Consider the following 12193-nt stretch of genomic DNA (forward strand, 5'->3'; position numbering starts at 1 on the left):
CTCATGGAATGAACTAGGACGTATTCCTTCTGTTTCTATTTTCTTTCTTAAATGTCTGGTAGAATGCACCAGTGAAACCACGGTGTTTTTTTTTAGAAGTTTATAAATTCTTGATTCAGTTTCTTTAATATATAAAGGCATATTCATATGACATACTTCTCCTTGTGTGAGTTTTGGTAAAACGTGTCTTTTAAGGATTTGGCCCATTTCACCTAAGTTATCAAATTTATAGGCATAGAGTTGTTCATATTATCCTTTTAATGTCCATGAAATCAGTAGTGATACCTCTGTTTCATTTCTGATATTAGTAATTTGTGTCTTTTCTATTTTTTCTTGGTTAGCCTATTTAGAGGTTTATAAATGTTGCTAATGTTTTCAAAGAACCATCTTTTGCTTTCATTGATTTTCTCTATTAATTTCCTGTTTCCAATTTCACTGATATTTGCTCTACTATTATTTCTCTTCTTCTGCTTATTTGGATCTAATTTCTTCTTCTTTTTCTAATTTCCTAAGGTGAAAGTGTAGATTATTGATTTTAGATCTTTCTTCTTTCCTAATGTATGTATTTAATGTAATAAATTTTCCCCTAGTCACTGCTTTTGTTACATCTAACACATTTTGATAAGCTGTGTTTTCATTTTAATTTAGTTCAAAATATTTTTAAAATGTCCTTTTATGTTTCTTTCTTGACCCATGAGTTACTTAGAAGTGTATTGCTTAATCTCCAACTTTCTGTTACTGATTTCTGGTTTAATTCCATTGTGATCTGAGAGAATTATATAGTTTCTATTCTTTTAAAATTGTTAACATGTGTCCCATGACCCAGAATGTGGTCCACCAAAATCAACTTACATCAGTACAGCAAGGAGAGAGCACCGAAATGATTTTTTTTCTAGCCAAAATCCTAAAGCGCAAAATCCTTTTCAGTAAAGAAGGAGCTTACTCCTTTCTGTTAAATGCAGCAGGAGAGAGTTAAGAAGCTGAAAGTATCCGGGGGCACCTGGGTGGCTCAGTCGTTAAGCGTCTGCCTTCGGCTCGGGTCATGATCGCAGCAGGGTCCTGGGATCGAGCCCCGCATCGAGCCCCGCATCGAGCCCCGCATCGAGCTCCCCTCTCAGTGGGAAGCCTGCTTCTCCCTCTCCCACTCCCCCTGCTTGTGTTCTTGCTCTCGCTCTCGCTTGCTCTCTCTCTCTGTCAAATAAATAAAATCTTTAAAAAAAAAAAAAAAAAAAGAAGCAGCAGCTGCTGAAAGTATCCGGTAGTTAATGCACAGTTCAGCCCCCAAAGCCCCCTTGAGATTTGAACTTGTGAGCCCTGATTTACACTGCTATCACTAACTTCTGAGCATACAGCCTCTTTACAAGCACCATTTGGGAGAGGTTCTAAATTGAGCTTCAGAACAAATTAGGATAGAGTAAACCCAACTTGAATACTTGCCCGCCATGTGCAAACAATTGCAACTCCAGATTTAGAGCACAGAGATACAGCTGGGTCTGAAAGAAACCCTGGCTGCCAGGCAAGACTCCCACATGACACTGGGAATCAGCAGGCCACAGTGATCACTCTTTCCCCTAGGAATGCAAGACCTATAAGGTGACAACCTTGTAAGTCTCACTGAGGTAGATTGCCTTGAGCCAACCAAACCTTCCCCTAGAATCCCTGCTGAATACAGTCACCTAGATTCCTGTGTACTGGCTTGGGGAACATAAAGAAGAGTCTTCACTTGTCTATTCCTATGAGGGAGACTAAGGAGGATGAACCTTGACTACGGAGACCATGTCGGCCTCTGGGGATCAAAGAGAGAGTCCACACATTCATGAAAGAGATGAATCTCTCTCAGTGGAATATTCACAAACATCATAGCTTCTAGATGTGAAGGCTTCTGGTAAGAGATGGGGGCTTCTTGCTCCTGTCAGGTGTGATTGATGTAGAACACAGGTCAGATATGGTCTTCAGAAGGAGCTGAGGCCTCAATGACCAGCAAAGTAGATTTAAGAATAAATAATAGTGAAAGTGAGAGCAATACCAAAAAGTGGAAGAAAGGGTGGGTAGGGTACAGAGCACATGGGCAGATGATCTGATGCCCAGGAGGAGCCGGCCTATTTCTGTCCTTGTGGGTTTATGGTCAATAATTCTGACATTGGATATGAAAGGGCCAAGTCAAATCCTGGGTCAGCACAGTTTTAAGACTGAAGGAATACAGAAAGAGAGGTCAACACTGGAGAAACACCCTTATAGGCAACCTCAGAGCTCAGAGAGCTTTGACTTGTAGGTCTGGAGGGGCTAAGAGAACCCACCATTGTCCTCCAGGAGAAGGCAGCACTGGAGGTCCTAGGGAAACTTCTGCTGGTCCATGGGTTCCTGACGTGACTGGCAGGGTCAGTAGAAGCCCTTAAAAGCCCTTAAATTAATGCAGCAGCTCTGTCAGGTGGTCATTGATCTGGGTATGTTTCTTGCTTGGAATGCCTTAAGACCCAGGGTTAAACCCCAGGAGATTTTACAAAAGGTCTTCTGAACCAAATAAAAAATCCTGCCACTGTTACCCTCTCCCGTTAGGAGTCCAAATTGCCGTCTCAATCATGCTATTAAACCTTGACCTGCTGCAAGAAGCAGACACCTCCAGTAGAAAACTGAGTGACTGAGGAGCCTGCAGGGTAAGGGCAGACCTGCAGTGGGGCTCTGACAAGGGCCTGGCCTTGGCAAACAGCTCTCCTGCTCCTTCAGAGCAGAGACTTCTTTTCTCGGTCATTTTCACCAAGTCGGAACAATAAGCTCGAAAGAGAGGAAGCAGCACTTGGTGGAGACTATTGAGAAGGGATGACTGCAATTAAACACCTTGCCAGGGGGCCCCACCTTAGGCTACGGTGACATTAGCCTTGAGCTTACAGAATTTGGCCTCTTCTGGACATTTTTCACCACTGTTGCTCTTCAAATCCAGAGTTGTTCTAAAAGAGTCATTCCTCACCTCTCTGGGTGGCTGATGGTCATAACATTAAGCCAGGGACTGAGAGAAGTGGCCTGGTGGGACCCGAAGGGCACAGGTGACTATGGCACTCTAGGAGGGTGTGTAGATCTTTCCAGGCATCCTTTCCAAACAGGGTTCCTGCCTGTGGTGGACAAAGAATTTTCCAAACACTCTCAGGATGTGCCTTTGCTGGTAGAGTGCAGGACTATAGTTTTATCTATGTAGGAATCCTTAGGTCACTGGTTTGATTCCCACTGGAAGGAACGTGTACATTCTTGTCCTTTGCAAATGGAGCTACCCCACAGTTGCGCTTTTAAATTAGAACTGGAACCTGAGGGTGATGGACATTAAGCACGTAATATCATGAGCACTGGGTATTCTATGAGACTGATGAATCACTGAAGTCTACCTCTGAAACTAATAAAACACTATATGTTAATTAACTGAATTTAAATTTAAAAATAAAAATTAAAAAATTTACCGGAAAAGAACTGGCACCAGACCTGATCCAATCAGCCTATTGGCAAATTTTTGCTAGTTCTCAACAGCATGAAAGAGTGGGCTTGAGGGTCTGGCTGGAAGCACAGACAGCTAAAACCAGGTGAAAACTGATGAGGGAGATGGAGAGATGGATCAGTACAGCAAAATTAATATGCATGCCACTGGCTGGGAAGTGGAAGGAAGAGGAGAGAATCTGGGAAGAGAAGCTGGTACAACTGCATAAAATCATGTATGCAGAAAAACTATCAAGAACAAGGGTAAGATAGACATTTTCTAATAAATAAAAACTGAAAGGGTTAATGATCAGCAGATCTTTATTAAAGGAACATCCAAAAAAATTTACCCTAAAAATGAAAATGAGCCTTGAAAGAGAGACTGAGATACAAAAAGGAAAGGTCAACAAAGAAATTGGTAAAAAAAAAAAAAAAATTATTTAATGGGCATAAAGCCAGTAGATTGAATACATACATCTATATTCACTCTCTCCTGAAGCCCCACTAAAACTATAGCACGGAAAAGGAAACAATAGCAACAAAATTTCAGAAGATGAAACGCAGATAATTTAGCAGTAAATGACATGGAAAAATTGGCTGAAAAAGATGAATTCTAGTCAAGCAGTGAGAAAAACCAAGAATCAGTTCAGTTTGGTTCAGAGTCCCTCTACATTTTTGGAAGTAGAAAGAATGGAAGGCTAAATTAAGAATTGGTTGGAAAACATTTAAGAAGCAGTTTGATTCTCTATACCTTCTTTATTACCCAGGCTGATTGTTGTCCCTCTCCCACTCCCAGCAAGAGACTGGATGATTTGTCTCTGGAACAGGTAAAGCATAGGGTGTTTTACTTTTGAAACTAGGAGATTAAATAAATTATGCATACTGGTTACTGTGGTGCCTACTTTAATGCCACATATTTGGCAGCTAGATAGGAAACTGAAGAATTTTCTTTGCATTATCTGACAAGTCCAAAAGGAAAGATATGAAGGTTCTAGCATTGGTGCCTCCTAAAATACAAGCCAGCCATATCACCGTAGAGTGAGGCCCAGAATCATCAAGTACCATCTATATGATGTTGTTTGAAGGTTGGTTCGGAGCTGATGGCCAAGAAAGATTTTTTGAGATGTCTTCAGTGCAAAAAGGTGGTTTTATCAAAGCACGGGGACAGGACCTGTGGGCAGACAGCTGCCCTGGGGTTATGAGGGGTGACTGATTATATACTTTCAAGTTGGGAGGGGGTTACGGACAGCATAAGCCTCCCAGGTATTTTGGAAACAACTGTCTAGTACCTTGAGGGAGCTAGCTATTGTTATGAAAAAGGTCATTTGTTACTGTCTAGAATCCCTCAGTCATGAGACCCTTCAGGTGTATATCAGTGGACCATATGCTTGGAGGATGACTGCCAGCATGTATCTTGGGGGCGTAGAGATAAAGGAGTTTCCAAAGGAATATTTATATCTTAAATAAGACTTACAAGATCCTGGGGGTCAGGCTAAGATTGCCTTTTGCCTTAGCAAAGCGTCAACACTGAGGCAGCTGAGCTCCCAGAGGAAGGTCACTCTACCTGTTTCAAGGACTTGGCTGTAGGCAGTAAGGAAAGTTAATTTTTTTTCTTTTGCCTTTGTTTCCCACATCACATGCACTCAGAGCTTCCAAACAGCTACTTAGTTTCCCTCTCTTAAATATAAACATTTAACCAAGGATCAGCCAACTGCTGGGAAAAGAATCATCTAATGTGATTTTATTTGTCTGAAACAAGTAAGCAGGAGAAGGTAAGTTGGAGGAAACAGTGACTATTATAGGGAGAAGATAATTTTACTCAAAAAAAAATTTTTTTTTCAAAAAAATTTTTTTAAGGTTTTATTTTTAAGTAATCTCTATACCCAACATGGGGCTCAAACTTACAACCCCAAGATCAACAGTCACATGTTCTACCAACTAAGCCAGCCAGGCACCCTGATAATTTCATTTTTCAAAAAATGTCATTAATGTTCTCAATGACAGTATTTGCAATCATAAGACAAAAAGGGGTATTGCATAACCAAACAAACAAGCTACTCAGAACAAAAAAGAGCTCTTATGAATTAAAAAAAAATATGATAGATTTTTAATATATGCCCTAATGTAAGGGCAACTAAAGCAAATGATCACTAATAGAAAATAGGAGAGAAAAGGTAAGAACATTTGAGGATCAACAGAGGAAGTTGTTATTTCTAATCAATAAAAAGGAGAAGGAAAAAGTGGAGGCATAGAAAGTGCCAAAATAACCCGTGAAAATTTACCATATTTTAAGGGCATTAGTTTCTTGATGGTGTTGTTTGATACTCAAAACTTTTTATTTGGGCGCACCTGGCTGGTTCAGGTGGTGGAGTGTGTGACTCATGATATCAGGGTTGTGATTTCAAGCCCCATGTTGGGTATAGAGATTACTTAAAAATAAAATCTTTAAAAAAAAAAGGTCTTTATATTTGATGAAGTACAATAGATCTATTTTAAAAATTTTTGATGCTGGTGCTTTTTGTATTTGTCTAAGAATCTATTGCCAAACCAAGGTCATGAAGATTTACCCTCATGTTTTCTTTTAATGGTTTTAAAGTTTTAGCTCTTACATTTGAGTCTTTGATCCATTTTGAGTTCATTTTTCCATACGGTGTGAGCTAAAAGTCCAACTTCATTCTTCTTTTTTTTTAAAGATGGTATTCATTTATTTGGGAGAAAGAGAGCACAAGCACAGGAAGGGGAGAGGGAGAGGGAGAAGCAGACTCCCTGCTGAGCAGAGGGCCCAATGCGGGAGCTCGATCTCAGGACCCTGAGATCATGACCTGAGCTGATCCCAGGACCCTGAGATCATAACCTCAGCTGAAGGCAAATGCTTAACTGACTGAGCCACCCAGGTGCCCCTGCATTCTTCATTCTTTTGCAACAACTGGATATCTATTCCAGCACTGTTTGTTGAAGACTTTTCTTTCCTCATTGAGTAGTCTTGGCACTCTTGACTATAGATGTATGGCTTCATTTTTAAACTCAATTCTATTTCATTGGCCTATATATCTATGCTTATGCCCATACCACACTGTTTTGAGTACTGTAGCTTTGTAGATGGTTTTAAAATCAGGAAATGTGAATCCTCCAACTTTATTTTTATTTTTCTTTTCTTTTTTTTTTTTTAAAGATTTTATTTATTTATTTGAGAGAGAGAATGAGATAGAGAGAGCATGAGAGGGAGGAGGGTCAGAGGGAGAAGCAGACTCCCTGCTGAGCAGGGAGCCCGATGCGGGACTCGATCCCGGGACTCCAGGATCATGACCTGAGCCGAAGGCAGTCACTTAACCAACTGAGCCACCCAGGCGCCCTATTTTTATTTTTCAATACTAGTTTGGATAATTGGGGTCTTTGGCAACCCCATAAGAATTTAAAATCAGCATGTCCATTTCTGAAAAAAAAATGCAGTTGAGATTTTTGATAAGGATTGCATTGAATCTGTAGATTATGTTGAGTTGTTTTTTTTTTTTTTTTTTGACAGAGAGAGAGAGAGCCAGAGAGCACAAGCAGGGGGAATGGCAGTTTTCTAATTTCCCTTATGGTAGCTAATTTCCCAAATGGTGCTTAAGAGTGTGATGTTTAATTTACACTCATTTGTGAATGTTTCATATTTCCTTCTGTTACTGATTTGTAGTTTTATTCCATTGTGATAAAAAAAAAGACACTTTATATGATTTCAAGGTTTTATTTCATGGTGACTAGCTTTGTAGACTAACGTATGGTCTATTCTGGGGAATGTTCCATGTGAACTTGTTGTTGGGTGGAGTGTTCTATGAAGCCCAGTTGGTTTACAGTGCTGACATTATCTTTTGTCCACTTAATCTATCTGTTTTTGAGAGTGGGGTGTTGAAATCTCCAACTATTATTGTAGAGCTGCTCAAATATTTTTTCCATTTAAAGAATTAGTTGTTGGTTTTCTTATTAATGAGTTTTAAGAGCTCTTAAATATAGTCTAGATCCAAGTCCTTTATTAGATATATGATTTCAATATATTTTCCTCAGCCTGTGGCTTGTTTATTCATTGTCTTAGCAGCTTCTTTTGAGAAAGAAAACTTCTAATTTTGATGAAGTTCAGTTTATCATTTTCTCTCTTATGGGCTGAGCATTGATTTAGTTTCTAAGAAATCTGACTAAATCAAAGTCACAGAGATTATGTTCTACTCTATTTTTAGAAGTTTAAAATTTTTCAGTTTTACATTTAAGTCTATGATCCATTTAACTTAATTTTTGTATATGGTCTAAGGTGTAGACCAAAGTCCATTTTATGAATATGGATATCCAAATATTTCTGCAACATCTGTTGAAAAGACAGTACTTTTTGCACTGAATCTTTTTCTCTTATTGAAAATCAAGTGGCTATGTATATTCGGGTCTACTTCTGCACCATCTATTCTTTTTTTTCTAAATATTTTAATAAATTTATTTATTTACTTTAGAGAGAGAGAGAGAATGCGAGAGTGAGTACACGCAAGCAGAGGGAGGAGTAGAGGGAGAGGAAGAGGGAGAGGGAGAGAATCTCAAGCAGACTCCCCGCTGAGCACTGAGCAAGGAGCCAGACACTCAGGGTGAAGCTCACAACCCAGAGATCATGACCTGAGCTGAGATCAAGAGTCGGATGCTTAACTGACTGAGCCACCCAGGGGCCCCTGCACCCTCTATTTGTTTCATAGATACTTGTCTACCTTTATGTCACCTAACATTTCCCTCATATTTCATCTTAGTTCTATGTTGTAGAAAATTGTCTTCAGCCAAAATCCCTTTTAAAATTGCTATATGTTTATATTATGTGAATTTTGATAGTTTCATTATTAATTAAAGAAATCTTTGCTTCTTAGAATCTAATTTTTATAACAACTTTTTCTTGATTTATGAAAATTTAAATTATATTATTAATACAAATTTGAAAAATTAAAGATTGTTTTCTTTTCTACCTTTAAGTACCTGTTTCCTCTGAGGTCACTTGTCCTGTTTTATCCTTCTTTTTCCACTGTGGCTGTATTCAAAGCCAGGTGATATTTGGATATCAGTTAAAATGTATCAGTTAAGGACTATGGGATAGATATCTCTTGTTTGTCTTTTAGATTTCCATTGTATTTCTCTGTTCTTTTAAATTCAATTATCTCACTTTTTTTTTTTTTTCCTCCTGGAAGTTCCTTTTATATAAAGATTTGGTGATGGCACCCTGCCTTGTTTTTCTGTGTTGTCATGCAGTTACCCTTTTAAAAATGAAAAGGCAAGAAAAGGAGAAAGAGAAAATATAATTTCTATTTCATTTTAAGGAATTTGTCATAGCAAAAAAGATAGATTTCTGTGCTCAGTGTGTTATTCCAATCCAATCTCCCCATTCTGAACTATGATTCTGTGTGTATGTGTGTGTTTCTACATTGCCTCCATTACTTCGGATCAGAAAACAGGGTGTTGCTGAGAGAGGAGAGAGTTGAATTCCCCTTGGAGTTGGTAGTTCATTATAGTTTTACATTTTCTGGCTCTGAGTAGCCCACATGATATCTGACATTCCCTAGTGGCTAGTTGGCTAATTCTGTGAAATTAGAGTTGCTATCTTTAGGAAAGTATTTCTGACATTCATTAATTTTTAGCTAATTTCTAAAAACTTAGAATTTTCTTTAGAGACTTGAATGTCATATTTCTGAGGCTTTTTTATTATAAAATATTTCAAACATACTAAAAATAGAATAATATTATGAATCACAGTGCACGGTTCCATGAATTACCAATTCATGGCCAAGCTAATTTTACCTATACCCCCAATCACTTTGTCTTGAAGCAAATCCCATATATATTATTTTGCTATAACTTATTATTTTTGACATATAACATATTAGTTCAGGTGTACAACATAACGATTTGACATCTGTATATATTGCTAAAAGATCACTACAATAAATCTAGTTAACATCTGTCACCACATAGTTACAAAATTTTTTTTCTTTTGATACAGATTTCAAGATCTATTCTTTTTTTTAATTTAAAAAAATTTTTTTTAAAGATTTTATTTATTTATTTGACAGAGAGAGAGAGGACAAGCAGGGGGAGTGGCAGGTAGAGGGAGAGGGAGAAGCAGGCTCCCTGCTCAGCAGGGAGCCCGATGTGGGACTAGATCCCAAGACCCTGGGATCATGACCCGAGCCGAAGACAGACGCTTAATAGACTGAGCCACCAGGCGCCCTTATTCTCCTTTTTTAAAAGATTTTATTTATTTGAGAGAGAGAGAGTGCACAAGTGGGGGGAGGGGCAGAGGGACCAGCAGACTCCAAACTAAGCAGGGAGCCCAATGTGGGGCTCGATCCGAGGACCCTGGGATTATGACCTGAGCCAAAGGCAAACGCTTAACTGACTGAGCCACCCTGACTCCCTCATGATCTATTCTTTTAGCAACTTTCAAATATGCAATACAATATTATTAACTATAGTCGCCTTGCTTACATCACATCCCCATGTCTTAATTATTTTATAACCAGAAGTTTGTTACAACTTATTTTTTCTTACAAAATGATAATTAAATTTTTTGATACAATTTCTACCACAGTAGGACTTCTACTGATGAGGAAAATTGGTCAAGAGATATCAGACAATGATTAAAGCAGAAGTATAATTCAGGAATGTTGCCATCCACTCATTGAAAACATTTGTCAAGCTAGTAGTCTCCTTATTTAAGTATTTTCTTTCTGCTCCCTAGGTACAGACAGGGAAAGTTCTCCAGGGTATCTTAAAACAAGAAACAAGGTACAGAGCAGCATAGGAAAGTCACAGGTAAATAAGCATTCTGATATTTGCTTATATACACAAAAACACTGAAAGGATGTACAATAAAATAATGAAAATAATTAATAAGAGAATGGATATAAGGTGGATGGGAGGGGGATGACCAGGACTTTTTAATCTATACATTTTTATATTTTTATTTTTGAGTCATACAAGCATGTTTTATGTTTTAAAAATAAATAAATGTTTTCTTCTCAAATGCTCTATTTCATGCAAAAACTAGGTTATTCCTATGATCAAGTCCATTTGAAAGTATTGTAAGCTGAATACCAAAACTGTTGTCAGTTGGACCAATAGCTATGTAACATTTAAAAATTACCTGACTTTGATCTCATCTCGTTCTGCTGTACTTTTAATTGTTACAGTTCAATCCGAATTTATTTATTATTTATTTATTTATTTATTTATTTATTTATTTATTTATTTATTTACGATGGGGAGGGGCAGAGGAAGGGAGAGAATACTAAGCAGGCTCCACGTCCAGTGCAGAGCCCCCCCACGGGGCTCAATCTCACAACCCCGAGATCATGACCTGAGCCGAAATCAAGAGTGGGATGCTTAACTGACTGAGCCACCCAGGCACCCCCAATCAGAATTTAAAAACGCATATAGTTTAAGTGTGCTTTACTAGCGCTCAGACTTCATGGGTCTCTCTTCCTGCTGAGACCTCTCCCTCCTATAGCTGAACAAACAAGAGCTTCAGTTTCTAGTTTCGTTTGGTTTGGTTTAGCTCAGCCAATTCTACTCGTCCCTGCTCCTACTCTTTCCTCAAAATATAAAGTGATGACACTTCTTATGCCTCATCCATGCTTCCATTTAGGTATTTTGTTTTCTCTAAAAAGGAGTATGTCCAGAAGGGTGAAATCCAGCCATACTTAGCCCCAGGGGGTTCTGTGTACTCTTCCTCCCATCATGTAACTGGTATTCACCTCACAAAAGAAGCTGCTCCTCGTCTGAGGTTCAGAGCAGTTTATTTCACATACCATTTATTTTTTTATTTTATTTTATTTTTTTAAAGATTTTATTTATTTATTTGAGAGAGAGAGAATGAGGGAGAGAGCGAGTACATGAGAGGGGGGAGGGTCAGAGGGAGAAGCAGACTCCCCGCCGAGCAGGGAGCCCGATGCAGGACTCGATCCAGGGACTCCAGGATCATGACCTGAGCCGAAGGCAGTCGCTTAACCAACTGAGCCACCCAGGCGCCCCTCACATACCATTTATTAAGCACCTAATGTGTGCCAGGCACTGTGTTTGGTGCTGGAAATACAGAGATCAAAACATAATTCTCGCCGTAGGAGTTCAGAGCCTGGAGGGGACACAGATGAGAAAGCAGAGTTACAATAAAATAGGTGAAGTATTGGGATTGAGGTGAGCAGAATGTGCCCCAGTTCAGGTTGGAGAGTGGGCAGAGTGGTGGGACTGAGGGGGGTAGGTAGGAGAAGATTCTCAGAAGAACAGATATACACCAGAATACATTGAGTATGAATAGGAATTAGTCCAGTCTTCAGTCAGGGGGATAGAGTAGACACAAACGGGAAAATGTGAACAATGGTCCAGAATTCTACACAATGTTTGGGTTTAGGGTACAGTATGTGCTACTATTAGAGAATAAAGTATAAGGCCGGGAGAAGCAGAAGAAACTAGTGATGGCTCAGGGAATCTTTCCCTATCTTATCATACCCTGGGGGCTCCTATCACTTGCCAACCCAGAAGCCAGAATAGGGATTCCTAATATCAGTTTAAGACCTCAGGGAGAAGACACAGTATCTGTGTTATCTGGGGAATAAACATTTCCTATGAGTGCCTTGAAGAAGAAAGTTGGATGATGACTATGGCCTTCTGCAACTGGTCAAACTCCATCCTTTCTCTCATTCCCACTATATTGCCCCCCAGGACTTCTGGGGCTGCT

The sequence above is a fragment of the Leptonychotes weddellii genome, chromosome 9 (assembly GCF_054177405.1).
Source record: "Leptonychotes weddellii isolate Sample4059 chromosome 9, ASM5417740v2, whole genome shotgun sequence".
NCBI lineage: Eukaryota > Metazoa > Chordata > Mammalia > Carnivora > Phocidae > Leptonychotes > Leptonychotes weddellii.